Source organism: Notolabrus celidotus, chromosome 17 (assembly GCF_009762535.1).
Source record: "Notolabrus celidotus isolate fNotCel1 chromosome 17, fNotCel1.pri, whole genome shotgun sequence".
Classification (NCBI taxonomy): domain Eukaryota; kingdom Metazoa; phylum Chordata; class Actinopteri; order Labriformes; family Labridae; genus Notolabrus; species Notolabrus celidotus.
The window spans coordinates 24,766,021-24,779,921 of record NC_048288.1 but is presented as its reverse complement, the minus strand read 5'-3'; the positions used below and the strand labels follow the sequence as shown (position 1 = coordinate 24,779,921).

The following is a 13,901-nucleotide window of genomic DNA, read 5'->3' as shown; positions in this document are numbered from 1 at the left end:
ACCAAACACCCCCCACCCTTCTCCTTCTCCTTCTTCTCCTCCTCCTTCCACCCCTCTTTTCCCTCCTCATCCACTCTCCGCGCTGCCTATTTTGGGAGTGAAACCTGCGTGTTCCTGGGATAACCCCTAAATTGAAAACAAACTCACGGCTCCCATCAGAACGCAGAAACCAAAGGCATTTTCTGAGGCTTTGTTTGAGACGGAAAAAAAATCACTTCTGGCTTCTCATTGTGGAGGAATGCTTATCTAAACTGTGGTCGTATCAGGCTCAAAGCGCTGCCAGGGAGGGGAGGTAGAGTACGTGAGCTCATGAGAGGAGGGCGAGATGGATTTTTTTGGAGACAGAGAAGGTGTAGGGAGGGAAGAAGAGAGCTTCACCTTCTGCTCAGGAGCTGTTGTTACTCCTCTTCATGCTCCTTCATACCTCCTCCCTGCCCTGTCAGGAGTATGTGTGTTAACTTAAACTGTAAGCTGACCGTAATAGTTCAAAACTACTTAAGACATAGCTGACAGATGTCTTTTGAAGCCTCCAGTCAGCTGTCATCTTTTAGACAGAGAGTCCATAAAGTAGTTTAATGCCAGGTGCTATAACCCTAACTGTGTTGTAAAAACTTGAAACCTCAGCTCTTTCTCCTTGGGAAACCATAGCTTGTTGGTACATTTGTGTACTAAGTTGGACATCCAGTCCAAATGGTCACAACCAAACTGTTTGCAGTCTATTCTTTTATGTTACAATGAACTTGCTAACTGAGCAAAACTTGCCCACAAGCTGAACCATAATTATCATCCCTTAACCTTAAGTTTACTCAACAAAAATCATTACAATAATGTTCACTCAAACAAACTTACCCACACCTCTGCTACCCTAAGTGGTGTGGACTGATTCTTTCAAAAGGGGGCCTCCTCTTTTGTTTTCCTTAGTCAGCTTGATTGCTGAGCTGTAACTTTATCCCAGAAGACATCGCTGCAGTCTACGTACAAATTTTAAGGGTACGAACATTTTTACTCTTTGTAGCTTGTCTCCATTGAGATGTATTGGGCGGTGACCACGCTTCTAACAGTGGCATTTGTAGTTTTTCTGTTTCTTAGAAGCTTGGTGGTAGAGTCACATGCGTGTGTAGCTGCACACACACTTAATTTTCCCATGACAAAGTTGCACAGCGGAAGAGCTTTCTACAACTACAGTGATTGTATATCTACAAGTAGGTAGTAGTAGTATTTAGAATGTTAATTTTTAACCTTTTAACCCCGCTCTGCAACTGTTTTAGCAAGGTTTACCTGTGTATATTTCATGTATCATTTTAACCACCGGCCCTTCCTATTTTAGTGCTATTATAGTCAATCCCCTAGACCTCATTTTATTTGTATTATTTTATTCAATCTTTTAATTGTTTTTATATCCAAATCAAAAAGATATCCTATTTGATTACTTTGATACTCTTGATGCATTGTTGTTTGTTTGTTGTTTGTTTTTTAAATGGTCACTGTAATTGACTCGATATCATTGTAAATGAGGGTTGCCCCTCAATGATCTCTCGTGTATAAATAAAGGTTGATTGAGGTCATCCAACAATGGCGAAGTGAAGTATTCAGCATTTAAACCAGTATTTTTATGTTTTCCTGGCCACTGACAGGCTAAATCACGCCATGGCATATTATTAGCTCAAAAAGTTAGTACTGCTAATGTGTAAGTTAAGATTTACTTATTTTGGAATCCAGTATAAAGAAAGCCACACAACACTAGCAACAACCTTTAATCTGTCTCTTAATTTGACTTTAAATTTGGTATTTTTGAGCTCTGTGTTTGGTCTCCACCAGCTAAAAAATATCTATCAGCAGATTATTGATGCTAATTGCTTTGCTGTGGTCACTAGCTAGTTGCCATCGTTTTTAGTATGTTGTCTGTTTCTTGCAAGGCAGCATACAGCATGTTCAACAGAGATTTTTCATCTACAAACAGCTACGTCCTGTGGCTGTAAAGAAGGTTTATCAGAGCTGTGTGTGCGCTAAAAGATGCTAAAGCACTAGTAGAGGTTAAAGTCAGCTGCTTATAATTCTGTTGCTAATGTGACTCAGTTACTCTTAATGGTTGTGTTAAATAGTGTAAAAAATATAACTTACACTACTCAGCACAGCAAAGAATGTCCATTAGCTTAACTGAAACCTGAAGTATAGAAAGGTCTTTGCTAGTTAGCACTTAGCAGTAAAGGGGCGATATAGCATCCTACGATTTCATAGTGTCACAGGCTTTAGAAGAATATTCAACAGGGCAAGACATATTAAAAAGTCAACAGTAAAATTAAAGACTACAAATACATATCTCAAAAATCAACCACAAATACTCTGCAGTCTCCCCGGCCGTTATTCTGTGGTCTCTCTGAGTCGTCGAGTGACTCACTGTCTGTTTTGCACGCTCGTACACATATACACTCCGAACCCAGTTCTTCTCATGCATTGTCCTCACCAATCTTAAATTTGCTCTGGCATGATGAAATGTAGTATTCTTGTGGTTTGGAGCCGCCCACAAGAAACCGATCCCAGCCCCAGCCTATGTTTATGGTTGTCAGTCAGCCGAAGATTTTTCAAGGTGTTTCTCAGAGAGAGATGCAAGAACCAAGAGAACAAAGAACCTCCTCACGGGACATCAGAGGTATGTTTGGTTTCATATGAGCTGTGGTTCTATTAGTTTGTTTTAGGGAGGTTAATTCACTGATTAACCTCACTAAGTATAGAGTAGGATGTACTTGCCCTCCTGTGAGTCTTCATCAGAGCGAGGAAGATTACAGCTACTCATTGACTTCCCTGGAAATGCTGACTCACTCAGATCTGTTGGTTATGAGCTTCTGGAAATGCAGCCAGACTATTTTTGGTAAATTGATAATAGTCCTGAATGTGTCTGCTTGGAGAACAACCTGTGCACATAGAAATATATAGATAGAGTATAGACCAAGTCAGCAGCCTCCCACCATAATTTCCCTCCTGTGTTATGACTGAAATTGTTAGTTTTTTCTCCACGCTAAGTGGGAGTAAATTACATGGTCTGGAACCACTATGGCCACAGTCAATCCCCCCTCCTTAAAAAGACACATACACAAGTACACACACATGCATACCAGCATTCACACACTCTCTCCCACACACACACGCACACACGGTGGCAGATACATAGTCCTTCCCCACCTCGTCTGTGGTCCACTAAACTAATCAGGAAGCAGTCTGGGCTGTTTCCCCACCACACACTGAGAGGATTCGTATTAGGGGGCCTATACAGTTTCTTCAGGGCCGTAGTAATCACTGCTGTAGTAGTTTGTTAGTCAGTTGGTCAGTTTTGTTTTAATCTCATTATCTCTAATGTTAAAATATGGCAAGACACATTCTTGTGAAATGTGTAGAAGAAAAACTGACACAACTTAGAACTGAAAAACCTAAGAACAGCATTTTTAGTGAACATTTTCAAATTAAAAAGGTCATATTTCTGCTGCAAGACAAATTGGATGGCTTGCTTTTATTTCCAAAATGTTGCTAACATTAATCTGAAAGGATGGGAGAGCTTTTTGGAGGACTTGAGATACTCAAAATGGACACAAAAGTCACAAGAAATCTCTCAGGCACTTTTTCTTTTAAAGTGATTTTATTCTCAAGGCTTGACCCATAAATGTATCACAGGTATTGCTTCCATTTTTATCATGCAAAACATGAAGAGAGTAAAGAAATCTAAGATCCTCTATTTTTTATCCAGTTCTGTCTTTGGTGCAAAGTCATTTGGTTGAAAAATGTCATTTCTAGATTTCAGGGTATCAAGCATGAATGCAAAAAGAACCAAAACTGGTGTTCAATGCAATAAACTGTCCTTTCCTGTTAAGAACTTACCTTAAATAAAACGTTTTGTACTTGTAAATCAAAACCACAAATGACTACTTTTTCCTTTAAATAACAGCTTGCTTGAATTTAAATTGGACAACTATTTAACTTGGACAACATTTAACATTTTGAACATGAAACCACTGTTTGACTTTTGTGGCAAGTGACAGTTGTATGAGGGTAAATGTTTAAAACTTAGTGTAACATTAGGCTAAGTGAAGAGTCATTACATATGATTATATACAATACGACTATAATGATTCAATAAGATGTGATACAATACAAAATAGTACAGCATGAGGATACGGTATGACACGAAAAGAAACAATAAGATACTGTATGAAATTACACTCTAGGAAACATTACGATACGGTAACCAAACTTTTGAAACAATAAGATGTGATACAATACAACACTACGACACAAAATAATACACAACATGTCACGATACCACACTAAACGTAACATTATATTATGTAACGTTACGTTATGTTCCTATGTTACCTGTATATATGTTACGGTGTGTTACGTTCTGTTATGTCAAGTTATGTTATGGTACGTTATGTAGGTTACGTTATGTTACGTTACGTTATGTTACGTTATGTTATGTTATGTTATGTTACGTTATGCCATGTTACGGTATGTTATGTTACGTTATGTCATGTTACGGTATGTTATATTACGTTACGTTTTGTTACGTTAAGTTATGTTACTTTATGTTATATAACGTTATATTATGTTACGGTATGTTACGTTACGCTATGTTACGTTACGTTATGTTACGTCACGTTATGTTATGTCACGTTATGTTATGTCACGTTATGTTATGGTACGTTAGGTTATGGTACGTTATGTTAGGTTACGTTATGTTACGTACATTATGTTACGTAATGTTATGTTACATTATGTTATGTTATGTTACGTTATGTCATGTTACGGTATGTAACGTTACGTTATGTTCCGTTATGTTAAGTTATGTTACATTATGTTATGTTACGTTACATTATGTTAGTTACGTTACTTGTTACGTTACATTATGTTATGTTATGTTACGTTACACTACATAACGTTATATTACATTACGTTACATTACGTTTCATTACATTATGTTACGTTACGTTACATTACGTTACATTACATTATGTTAGGTTACATTACATTACATTACGTTACATTACATTACGTTACATTACATTACGTTATGTTACGTTACATTACATTACATTACATTACATTACATTACATTACATTACGTTATATTACATTATGTTACGTTATGTTACGTAACATTACATTACACTACACTACGTCACAACATTTTATGCAAATTAGTGAAGAAAGGGCTCGCTTTAATTCACACTGATTCAGCTTTTCATTTGTTAAACTAGTCACACTGGACCAGATTAGGCTATATTAAAATACCATCTGATATGATATATGCCATACGACAAGATACGATAAGATATACTTTATGTTCCCTTAGAAATCTGTCTCAGTTAAATATCTTCTTCTATGGAGTGAAGAAAGAGCTCGTGTTGATGCATATTGACCCAATTTTCATTTGTGAGAAACAAATTATTGCTTTCTAAAGATAGAGAAAAACTGTCTTTCAAAACTGTCAGAACGATTGAAACCAGACGACCGGAGACTGCACAAACTAACCAAAACTGTTCTTCTACAAATCAAAATTTCAGCCCCAAAAGAATCTGAAAAAGGCTATAATCATCTCAGAACTTCACATACTGGCTTTAAGTCAATAAATCATAATTCTGAATTATTTCCCCGCCCCAGTACCAGCATACAAACGAAAGTAGGCCACAGCCTGTCGTCTTTCACCGGTCCAATATGTCTTCCCACAAAATCCGCATTAGGAAGTTACACTCGTTCTCCTCCTGAAAACAAACTGAGGCGGGCAGTCATCTGGCGAGTTTTTACAATGTGTCTCTGTTTTCATTTATTATTTAGTCGGGCTTGTGGTGGGCTGACCCAGTTGAGTTGCTTATTAGCTGCAGACTGTACGGCACAGTCCTGGACAGTAAATCCTTCCTGCGGGATGAAACTGAGTATCTCCCAGCAGGGGGTTTCACTGTGACCCTGTCGGGGCCCCAAGGGTTTGCTTTGGCACAGCCGGACTCAGGGTACAAGAGGAATGTGGCTCAGACATGGCAGGAGCTGAAACTGACAACACATCCACATTTGTTCAAACTCTTTAGGACTGTTCTGATCCATTTATACCAGCTTTACTCTCTCATTTAGCACAGACTCACCGGGTGGTAATAAAGGTTAAAGAGTAGGATTTACAAAGGCATCAAGAGGTGGTTGAGTAACTGGGAACGGTGGAAACAATGACGAAGACAACTTCCTCTCTGTCTGCCAGGCACCGAAGAAACAGAGATAACAGTAAAGGGGAAAAACTTACTCCATCCTCTTACACCTAGAAACACTGTAGTCTACAAAAAAAAGTCTACATACAGCATGTCAGGTTGTATGTGGAATTTAACGTATAATAGTTCTTTTTTACAGACTTGCATTTTTTATATGAAGTAATTCCTTAGACACAAGTTGAATGGCTCTTTGTTGATTCAGTATGTCATGTGAAGTTGCTAGTAAATGTTCTTTTGAGTCTGAAGGAAAGTCACAACTATTTTCTTTTCAGTGGGAAGTCTATGTTTTTGGGGCACAACCAATAACTGTTTGTGCTCGACACTCCTCTGATCAATCAATCAATCAATCAATCTTTATTTATATAGCACCAAATCACAACAAACGTTATCTGAAGACGCTTTTACAAACCGAGCAGGTCTAGACCGTACTCTATGTTATATTATTAACAAAGACCCAACATCAAGACAGTCTAAGATTCAGTCTGATCTCATCTTAATCCACCATGAGTAGAGAACTTTGCAGCATTTAGCAAGTTACAGCGACAAGGACAAACTTCCTTTAACAGGCAGAAACCTTGAGCAGAACCAGACTCATGTTTTACAGCCATCTGCCTAACATCTACCTGGATTTGTGTCTCAACTGTTACTGAAACCTGGGGTTGTTGCATCTCTACAAACGTTCCATAAAGGCTCACACAGGACTTCCACCAGATCCGTGCCCGGTCCGTCTCCGATCCGCTGCAGTCTGGCTCTCTCGTCCGTCAACACCCACAGGTTTCGACCAAGCTTCTCCCGCAGGAATCATATCAATAACAATTATCCTCCTCCTTTCTTTATCCATGTAGTCTTTATCGTCCTCTGAAAACCTCTGACCTGCTGATTCCAGGCCTAGCTCTGCTCATCATGACGGTTTGTTGTCATAGTTGATCTGTTGATAACACAGAGTATTTTATTCTGAAAATTAATCAGGTGTTTTAGTTTTGTTTTGGTGCCTGACTTCCTGTCCAATCTGCTGTGTGCTTATTGATGCGTCGTGCTCCAGCATCCAGCAAAAACAGAAGTCTCACATATCTGATCTGTAGCGTTCCGACCTGCTGGATCAGAGACACAGCTGGAACGCATTGGAGTGGATCCAGTGGAAGCTAACACATTAACTAGAATAGAAACCTATCAGATCCAGTGACGTGACGGACCGGATACAGATCTGGTGGAATTTGGCCGTTAGAACCACGAACTGTAAGTTACACGATGACAGCAGCTAATGCAACAGTAGCTAACCTCAATAGCTATAATGGGGAGCTAACGGCTAGCCTGAAATGTTTTCTGTAAAGCAGTAATATTCAGGTTGTTTCTTGATTATGAAACTGTGTGGAAGTAACACCTACAAGTTGTGTCAAACTTTCTATTGCTGGACAAGCACACAAAAAGAAACGTTTCGGGTGGAGGCGGAAAAGTGATGAAATTAGGGTCTTCAAAAATTGGTGTAATAGGTCTCCTTTAATGATATAGTAACACACTGCTATTATTGATCAGTCTCAGCAACTAAAACTCCCACCTAGCTGTCGTTTGAGCATCAAGGTTCAGCTGTTCAGTCTAAACAGCCTCCCCAAAAAGCTGCTGTCTCCACCATGTTCATATTTTCGCCCCCCCCTCCTCCCCAAAGGCAACAGATTCCTCACACTCCATCTGTAAACCAACCTCACGCTCTGACGACCCACTTACTCATGTTTACCTCGGCAGATATATAGAGTTTCACTGTTGATTTTCGCCATGCCAGAAACCGAGGGGGCCACGTTAAGGTGTTTGTGTTTGTCATTGCTGATGGGACATTTACAGCACAGAGGAGATTTAAGTTGTTATCCTCCACTCGGGGTGTAAACATAACTTTTTGATCCTTCTTGCAGTATATCTTTGCAGTGAAAACATCTCTGGACAAACTTTGAGCCTGTGCGACAACTGTGTCTTCTGCTGCATTTGAAGAAGAAGAAGAAGAAGAAGAAGAAGAAGAAGCATCTGTTTTTCAAGGGAAATGTTTGTTGGTTGATGGATCACCAATGCAGGATTAGAGGAAGTCGTGTTGTAGATTGTTCCCTTTTTAGGCCCAAAAATCCACAGCCTGGAGAAGTTGGTGCTCAGAAGAACAATCTGTTAACCATTTTGATTTCACTTTGGACTCAAAGAAGCAGCCCTCAGCAGATTCATTAAGAGCTATCAGTGTTTTCTTCTTATCCTCATTGGAAACTGTCTGCATAAAAGAGAGAACACAGAAGAGCAAAGAATGCCAACGTTATTTTCCCCAGATTTTCTCCATCAGCTGTCCTCGCTCCTCCCCCTTCTTTTTTCGCTCCTTACTGCTCCTGCAGCCAGGAAATCTGAGCGAAAAAGCACAGAACAAGGCAGCGAAAGAAAACAGAAAACAAGTGAGAGCAGTTCAGCGAAGGATGGGAGAGAGGAAGAGGTGGGGGTCTGGGCGGGGGGGGTAGGGAGAAGACGAAGGAAAAGGCAGTTCAGTGAGCTCCATCTCGTAACTCTTCTCTGATTACCGCTCCGTCTTCTCTCAGAGGGAGGAAGCGCCGGGGCCTGTTGTTTTGTATGCGTGTGCCGTTTTCTTCAGCGGGGTCACATTATTCAGCCGTACTACAGCAGCATGTTTGACAGGAGTTGGGAAACACGCCACCTGGCCTCAAACGCTCGCTTGCTTCCTGTATGATTCTGGCTTGTGAGCGATGTTTTCACTGCGATACACCTGGGTCTACCGGGCTTTTTATGTGGCAGTGTGACCACAGTTGTGAACCAGCTGAACTGACACATTGGACTTCCCCTCCCCTCTTTTCACTCTGTGGTTTTAGTTTAGTTACGTAAGCAGGGAAGTGTCGGTAGAGGCTGGAGCTGCTATGGTATAAAATGAGGGGAAAAAGTCGACAGTGTGCTTGATGTTTTGGATAAACTGAGGCATGTGTTTCTAACAAGCAGAGCTAAATGACAAACTTTGGATTTGTGGTCGCAGAGGCACCTGGCTCTTTCATACAAGGGGAAAATAACACTCAGAAGTTTCTTTCTTCTTTCTTTCTTTTTTGAGAATGATGAAAACATCTGTTAAGGATGGTCAAACATGTCAGGGTCTGTATAGTTCGCTTCTGAGCTATTCTTCTCATTTCATGTTGTGTTGATTCTGCTGACCCCTTTGGATGAAGTCGGCAGTGTTTTTCCAGGATGAAGACTACATTTACCATGAGCACCATTACCATCTGTCATATAAGACATGGCTCTTGCCAAAAGGTACATTTGTTATGGAAGCAAATGGATTTAAAACACATCTTTATAGTCCTACTTTTCTTAGTTCAAGACAACTTTTTGCAGGACGCACAGTGATGATGTCATTTATTGATTTGTTGCTTTGTAAAATTATAAAATGTAGAAAAGCAACGACGAAAATTAAGTCAGCTCTGAGATCACGCTTCTAATAAAGTAAGGATGCTAGATGTGACGTGATCATTTAATCAATCAGTTAATCAATCAATCTTTACTAATATAGTCCCAAATCACAACAAGCGCTATCTGAAGACGTTTTTACAAACACAGCAGGTCTAGACCGTACCCTATGTTCTATTATTAACAAAGACCCAACATCAAGACAGGATAATATCCAGTCCCATCTTACAGACAGGACTAAGTCTGATCTCATCTTAATCCACCATGTGCAGAGCACTTTGCTGCATTAAAGGAAGTTTGGCAAGGACAAACTTCCTTTAATGGGCAGAAACCTCGAGCAGGACCAGACTCATGCTAGACAGACATCTGCCTCGATTGAGTTGGGGTTGGAAAGAGGGATAGAGGAGATGAAAAAAGAGAGAGAGAGAGAGAGAGAGAGAGAGAGAGATGATAGTAGTGAGACGGATAGTAGTAGTTGTAGCCTCCCGAGTCTGGCACGTCCACCCTAAATGATAACCGGTTTTCCCCATCTTACATGACAGCATAACAAATCTAAAACAGATACTGGCTAGTGTTTAATATATATTCAGATGATATAGACTCAGTCTGATCTCATCTTAATCCATCATGAGTAAAGCAGCATTTAAGTTACAGCGGGAAAGACTAACTTCCTTTAACAAGCAGAAACCTTGAGCAGGACCAGACTCATGTTAGACAGCCATCTGCCTGAGTTGGGGTTGGAAAGAGGGATAGAGGAGATGAAGAGAGAGAGAGATGATAGTGGTGAGATGGATAGTAGAAGTTGAGCCGCTGGAGTCTGGCAGGTCCACCCTTAATGATAACAGGTTCTTCCCATCCTACGTGACACCATAACAAAGCTAAAACAGTTACTGGCTAGTGTTTAATGCATTTTCAGATAATATAGACTCAGTCTGATCTCATCTTAATCCACCATGAGCAGAGTGCTTTGCAGTATTTAAGTCAGACTCGTGTTAGACATCCATCTGCCAATGTGATGACATGAAGAAGAAGTAACCAAGCTCAGGTCCAGTTGGGCTTGGTGCAATGTGAGTGCAGGCCAGAACTAATCGTGCTTCAGCATGGTGTAGTACAACTGGACCGAGTGTGACTGCACCCTCTGCATACTTCTACTGTTGAAGACAAAACTTACCTCCCTCTGGAAACAAACCAAACCCTGTTTTGTCGTTTTACAACCGCAGAATGTTCCCTCTGTTCTGTGTCTTTAACCACATGATCTCATTACATTTGCTCTTCATCACAACCAAATCAAGCGTTCAGGCCAGGACTCGCTTTTCCATTTCTGTCTGACCTGCAGTCCTCATGGTGTATGATGTGTGTAGAACAACGCTGCTCTCCCCATTTAACATGACTGCCCCCCCCCACACACACACATATACACACACTCTGCTGCCAAGAAGGATCAACTGTAGAAAGGCATTTCAGGCACACTCTGTCGCCCCGTCTTTGACATCCTGCTTTAACAACCTGTAAAGAATGACATCATCTTGAATTTCAGTGATTTGCCAAAGGCCAGATCTGTGTTCCTTGATGCCAAATGGCTTTTGGAGTCTGAACTGTCATCTATGTTCTGGAAAATCTGCGCTCTGATGAATGGACATGCACAAATGCTCACTTTTTGAGTACATCACGCCTTGTTATTTGGCTTTGAGACATCCAAGCGTCTGCTGTCCTCCTCAGAGGAGGATTTATAAAGTGATGAGGGCAGAGCGCGGAGACGTTTGTGTCTTTTGAACTGACAGAGTGGCTTTGAGACTGAAAACTCCCTTGAGGGAATCACTTGTAGCACTTCCTGGCAGAGAGCATGGTTGAAAAACTGTGGCTGCACAAGTTTGAAAATTGAATCTTGAGACTGAGTAAGTGTGAGAGTAGCTGCATACCAGGAGCGGTGGAGCTGTGGGGGTTGTGTGTGGAGCTAAGGAGTCTGTTTCCTGTCCGAGTGTGCACATTGTAAAGGAACCAGAAGGCCCTATTGTCTTCCAGTTGTCCAGTGACGTAACACCTTCCTGTAGTGAAGGCTTTGCTGATAGCCCAGCCGCCACACTGTACGCTAATATCAACTTCCATGTATTCAATAAAACCGAAGACAGACAGATGTTTCTTATCCCTGGAGCTCTCTCTGAGTCGGATGTTTCCCTTTATAAAACTGGAGCATGTAACCGTTTAGTGCTGATAAATCAATTTGATTCTCTTTGCTGCCTGGTTGCCTCTCTGAGCTGATACTTCTTCTTCTACAGTTTGCTCATCTCGCACAGATCTGGATTTAATTTCCTCACTTATGAGTAATAAATGAGCATCAGTGACTCTCTCATATGCGCCACACCGCCCTGTCATTGCCTTGGCAGGGAGGAGCTCACAGAGCAGGAACATGTCACAGAGCTAATGGCGTTGAGGTAATGTATTGGTCTGTTCTGCCAGATGCAGCGGTAATAATCCTGCGAGTCCCAGACAGAGTCTTAGCAGAGCTTGACTGCGATGCAAGGGCCTGAAAAGAATCCCTATAGCTTACGTTTATGACCGGACTGCGTCTCAGTCTGGATTGACCCTGCCTGTGCACTTGTCTCCGTCTCTGGGAAAGTCTGCAGACTGTTCAGCCAATTTATCTTCCCTTCCTCTTCTCCTCTCGCTCCGATTCTTCTACCAGGCCCTCAAAAACACTCCTCTGAATCTGTTTTTTCAGTGGTTTGTTTTTTTCTCGAAGTTCATCAGGTTTTTGTCATTAAGGCGACATCACCCCTTAACTTCCAGCTGCGCCTCTTCATCCCGCAGGCATCTTGTCTTTCCAGTGATCACTTCGATTGATTTACATTCTGGTATCAAAGCGCAATCCAGATGTGCCTCAGAAGTACAGCTAAGTTGAAGTTAATGGGATCCTTCTGCGGCACTGCTGCGGATCAGCATAGATTCGGGTATTAGTGGCAAATGATTTCAGCCAAGTATGCCTTGCTGTGGCTATATGCACATTCAAAATGCATGACTTCTGCTTTCATTTCACCACTGCTCAGTCGTTCTTTGTCCAGAGGAAGGACCAGATGTTCCACTCTTTCTCCTTTGATTTCCAAAGAGCTGTTTAACAGCTGCATGGTATTTGTTCTTTTAATGATAGGTTCGCAGCGATACAGAGATATAAAACCTGACACCGCTGGTTGACTCGAACAGATTTCAGCCGTTACTGAGAGCAACAAGAAAGTGGATATTCTCACACTGCAGGTAGACCTGTGTCTCTACTCCTCCAACACTCCCAACTCCACATCCACTAACCAGCCTAATCTGTAGATTCAGTGGAACAGATGGTCCTTATTCATGGAAACAGGCTTCTCAGTTGGCATGAAGATATTTTTATTGACACAAGTTCCATAGCTGTTATAGTTCTTTCTATACCTCGAGTGTCTGGTTGTTTAAAGCTTATTTGAGGAGCTCTTGGTTTCTGACAATTTAAGGAACCCCTGTGGACAAAAGCAGTACATCTTATCTCTTACCTTTACCATACCGTGTAACATTTTTATATACCTCTAATTTTTATTTGTATTTTTTTTAATCTATTTCAATGTAATTTAAATTGATTTAATGATATATTTTGTATTTTATTGTTCTATTTAAAATGTATTAAGCTTGAGTTTTTTTTTATTTTAACTTATCTATTTTAATACAATTAATTCAATTTTAAATAAATATATTTTATTAATTCTATTGAATTTGAGTATTTATATATATATTGATTGTATTTTATATTTTTTATTTTATATATCTATTTTTATATAATTAATACAGTTTTAATTATATATATTTTATCTATCTATTTTTATTGTATTTTATTTCATTATATAAATATATTCTTAGTCTATTTTGATTGTTTTATACATTTTATTTAAATAATCTATTTTAACATAATTAATTCGATTTAAATTATATGTATTTTTATTATTTCTCTATTTCAATTTTTACTTAATTTTCTTCTCTGCATATATATTTCTGGTTTGTGTCATGTTTGTCACAAAATGTCAAATATTAATGCAATTTATTCTTGCAGCAAAAGAAAAGAAAGAAAACATTTTTCTTCTGTGCTTGTGACTGTGTCCTTTTACTCAATTTTTTCCTTAGATGTTCATATATATATATATATTTAGTCTATTCTAATTTTATTATATATTTGAATGTTATTTATTCATTTATTTATTTGTACTA

At 39.8% G+C, this 13,901-nt stretch overlaps 1 protein-coding gene across 2 annotated transcripts in view; it reads left to right on the top strand.

Moving 5' to 3' along the window:
• The window catches only part of LOC117828641 (F-box/LRR-repeat protein 7-like), a 30,197-nt gene that overhangs the window by 6,682 nt on the left and 9,614 nt on the right, over positions 1-13,901 (top strand). The window lies entirely within an intron of this gene.